Below are 4,851 nucleotides of genomic sequence, written 5' to 3' on the forward strand. Positions count from 1 at the left end.
GAGTCTGCTGGAATCCTCTTCTATTTTTGACAACTAGGAACATCTCAGAAGTGATCCTGTGGTGGTGTGGATGTAGTTACTCATGTATTAAACCTGTTTCATCTTACCAAATCCTTTAGTTTGGCTGTAACGTTCCTGAGCATGCTTCCTACTTGTATCAAACTAACTCTCCAGCCTTCTCTCTGGGGATTTAAGTTTGCTTTGGTAGGTGTGCTTTTAGCTGCTCCTTGTTTTGTGTTCACCACTCAGCACAGCTCCATGGACTTTTCTGTTTTGATTAAAAACCACTTTGCCATCCTGTGTCCAGGAGGATCTGACTTGTCTTTTAAACTCAAGACTTTTTATTCCTCAGCCTCAATTTTCTTTATTTAATGCTGTATTTTTATTACCCTCCTCTGAAGAGCCTTTGGAAGATTCTGTACACAGAGCTGGAATCTCTCCTCTTGTTGTTTAGCTTCCGAAGTGCTAATTTTCCTTAATGCATTGGCTGCCAAATTCAATACAGAAATCCCAAGGTGGACATTGTAAGCTCATTAGCAGTTTGAAAAGAAAATGATGCTGTTTTCCCAAATGTTTGCCTTGTCTTAGTCACATTGTGTCATTGCATTTAAGCACTTTAACAGGACTTGCATGCAAAAACCAGTTTCCCTTGAAATCAAAATGACACGGAGCTGGTTTGAAGACTTCATGAGTTAGAAGATAATGTCTGGTTTTAATTTGATGTGAGTGCTGTTTGAGAGTTTATTGCAGCACTGCCTAAAAATAACATTGATCCTGTCTAAGAACTGGTTTATGCTTTAGAGTGTGTTTGTTTGGTGGGAGGGGAAAAAAGAGAGAGACAGTTTGTGTACTTTGGTGTACTGACTGCTCATGATGATGAGCAAAATCTTATGCCCAAAAAGTGGGTAGTTGTCACCTTGACTGAGCTTTGCCAGTGCTTACCTGGTGAGTGTTGTGTTTCCTTGATGGGGATGCTCCTGTCAGTAATGGAAGCAGGAGCAAAGTGCTTTCTGGATGATTCTGGTGTAGTTTGTAGCATGTCTGGGTGGTTAGGGAAGCAGCTCTGTGTACTTGTCAATTGCACTGGAGTAAATGTAGCAGTTAATTGGGAAAATCAGATGATTTAGCTCATCCATTCACGAAAAATCTGTGCCAGCAGAGAAGCTAAACCAGTGCTTTGCATTGCAGTCACATATACTAATACAGCTCTGATTTCCCTTTCTAAGGTTAGCTGTGTGTTGTCATTTCTCCTGTTCTCCTTTCAAGTACATGAAAAATCCATTCTTCTAGTGTCCCTGTAAGTAAATCATACTTCTGGGCATATATTTTGATCTGCTTTTCCTCATCTGGTTGCTTGCTGCTTTCTCCCTTCCAAATAGGTCTGATTTTAGAAACTTGACTCATTTGCTTTTCTGAATAACTTGTAAATGAAGGTGTCCAAACACAGCCACACTGGTCCCTCCTGCTTCACTCCTCCCCAGGACAGGGTGCCGGGGGCTCCGCTGCCCAGTGAGGCTGCAGCCTGGGGGAACGGGGTGAGTGATGGTGGAGTGCTTACTGGGCTTTGCTTTTCTCAGCCCCTGTCCCAAGGAGTTGAAGGCAGCAGGGAGAGGCAGCAGCTCTGCTCTTCTGCACGGACACCTGAAGGGAAGGGTAGATAACAGAGGGTTTGGAGAGGCAGCCCTCCTAACCCATCTTGTTTCACGCCTGTGAAGCAAAACTGGTAGTGAGAGGAGTCCTGTAACCTCCACAGGCAGTTGGCTGGGAGTTGCCATACAGGTGCCCCTCAAAGCCATCAGGAGCCGTGGGCAGAGAAGGCAGTGAGCTGCCCAGCTATGTGTGCCATCCGTGCTGAGGCTGCTGGTGCAGAGCCCTGGGGGAGCTGGCCAACGATGTGGCACAGCGGGCACTGCCTGTGCCCCACAGAGCCCGTGGCAGTGGGGACAGAGCTCTGCTCGGCCTCCCGGGGGAGTGGGAGCACAGCAGCTCTATGAAAGGCTGAGGATGGAGTGCTACCACTTCAGGGTCTGCTTATCTGGTTTACCTCTTGTCATTCCACACCAGTCTGCTTAATCACAAATGAAATCCCTTTTATGGCCACATGGTTTTTCCCTGTATCAACTTTCAGGTGAGTTGGACACCACTAACATCATTTTAGAACCAAGTTCTTCCCCAGTCCTGTTACATTTGCAGTACAAATGTATTTTTTGCTCTTCTTTTTGCATTGCAAATGTAACTCCCTCCTGGGGCTGATTCTGTTTGACAGCATGTTGCCCCTTCTGCTGAAGGACAGGCTGCTGCTGGCCTGCAGGGTGACATCATGGGCCTTCCTCTGCACCTGCCTGGCTTCCTTCTCCGTATTTGACTTCAGCAGAGGACCTGCAGCTGAAGCCCTTCTCCATTTCCCTGGAGGCATACATTTCTTGGTTTAAGTCATTTCCCAGGATTGTCAGGAGCCTGGTAAGCAGTTTTAATCCCTATAACTAACTTGCAGCTCTTTGTGGTACTGAAGCACTTGCATAAACTACCAGTCTTCTGTCCACAAGCATGCACAGAGCCCCAAGCAGGGCACACCACACTAGCTCGCCGTGGAGCTCTGCTGTAACCTTTTCTGCAGTGCCATCCACGCCTAGTCTGAAGAGCACAGAGCACCCCAGTGGTGAAAGTAACAGTTTACTTGTTTGAGGTGTTAAATCCCCATTAGCTAGTATTTCATTCCTTATCTGACAGTTTCTTGTGTCTGTAGCCCTGATGGGTGTCCTGTCTGTGCTGAGCGCTGCCGTGCCTCCGCCTCAGAGGCTCCCTCATTTATTCCCTGTAGCTGTGTCTGTTATTTCTTGCTTACACTTTTTACTGTTTTTGCTGTATTTTAATGTTGTTATACTCTGGGACAAAGAACGGTAGAAGTCAGAAGAAAATCACTTAATCAGCCTGTGAAGATTAAGGACTGAACTGTGAAAGGACAGAGTATTTGCCACGAGCAACACCTGGCGTTGCAGGTAAAGTGATGTGATGCAGTTCCTGTGAGGGGGTGGAAGTCAGGAAACACACCAGGCACAAAGACTGGTTTAAAGGGAAAGTATTTTGAAGTTCAACTGGCAATGTGATCTGGTGTGTTTCCTTCAGAAGTGTAATACTTTTGTTGCCATTTGTAAGCTTAAAATGCCTAATAAAGGACCAAGTTTGGAGTTAATGTTGAGGTATCCCATTGGTGTTACTGAACCATCCCCTCAGGGCAGCAGTAGCTGTTGACTCTTGTTCTTCTATTATGTCTTATTTTCCACACTACCAGTACTTTTATGGTGCTGGAGAATAGAGGGAGCCTCAGAGATGCACCAAAGTTATTGCTGGGCACACCAATCAAGGCTGTGGCCTTGGGGAAGGGGCAGGTTGTTGGGTGTGCAGTGGGTTGGGGTACATGTCCTCTGCTGCAGCACAGCAGCTCTGGAGTTTAACACCAGTGGGGTCTTGTGACTCTCTCAACAGCTATTGGGACCCTCTCAACCCTATTGGGACTGAAAAGCCAAAAGATCTTGGTTCTACTGAAATAAAAGCTGAGGTCCTGCAGTTCAGTTTGAATGCAGGTTTTAGGTTCTTTAGGAAAAAACACCCAACAAAAGCAAAACCCACAAAAGAAACCCTTATGGCATAGCACTGTGTAAAGGGAACCAAACCCTGTGCTTCCCCCTCTGCACAGTTACAGCCTCTGTGGCCAAGAGTTTGGAGAATACAGAGTGATCAAATAAGGAGGAAATAAACCCTACTGCCACGCATTGCTTTATGATTTAACGAGGAGTCAGTCTATCCTTGGTTCTGCTCTGAAACTATAGATATATAAAAACTGGTTTTTAAAGCTCCCTCTTGTTTAAAGGCTGCACTGTCACCTACCACCCTGTTACTGCCATTAGCACATTCTGGGGTTAGCTCTGCAGCATGGCTCAGAGTGTGTGAATCAGCTGTTCTGAGCCCTGGGAGGGAGGTGTCCCAAGCAGGAAACTCAGTGTGGGGCTGGGTGAAAGGCTGCCAAAGGTTGTTTCCCATCAAATAACCTGTGAAACAGCAAATGAAGATGGAAGGAAGCAGAAGGTTGGGTTCTAATTAGCCTGGTCTCCCTTGTTCCTTGGAGCTCACAGTGCCATCCTTCCTCTCATACAAAAACTTTAGTCTTGTCTGCATCTCTCTGCTTTGTCCTTGAGGTGGCCTCCAGGGGTGACAAAGTGCAAGTCACTTGATCCACCTGCTCCAGGACTGGAAATGGTTCTTAACAGCCCAGGTACTGCTGGAAGGCAAAAGCCTGGCACAGCAAGAGGTCAGTGAAACACTAACTGCTTGACTTGCCAAGGCAGGGAGGAGAAGCACTTGCAGCACAGGCTTAGTATGTAACTGCAGTTCCTTAAAAAGTTATTAAATACCAAATTTCATGCCATTTGGTTTGGTAACTGCCATAGTGTGAGCCACTGCTGGGACTCAGCTTTGTCCATCATCACCCTTACTGTTACTTTCTGTAAAGGCTTTATTATGTTCTGAGACTCCTCAGAACAGCTTCATGTACTGACTGTCTGCAGATCAATGATCAGTGAATTCCCAGCTACTGAGGTTACCATCAGGTTCTATCAGCTCCTGCTGGGATGGGCAAACCCCCTGTCATACCCAGGGAGCAGCTGGAGGACCTTGCTGAGGGCCATGGGTTAGCAATGGGCTTGGCAGCGTGAGGTGAGTGGCTGGACTTGATGACCTTAAAGGCCTTTTACAACCACAATGATTCTGTGATCTTGAATGTACAGCAGCAGAGACAGCCAAAATGTGCCTGGGGGAAAAGGTGAGCAGAGTAACCAACACAATTCCTTTTTT

The sequence above is a fragment of the Colius striatus genome, chromosome 10, assembly GCF_028858725.1.
Source record: "Colius striatus isolate bColStr4 chromosome 10, bColStr4.1.hap1, whole genome shotgun sequence".
Lineage (NCBI taxonomy): Eukaryota > Metazoa > Chordata > Aves > Coliiformes > Coliidae > Colius > Colius striatus.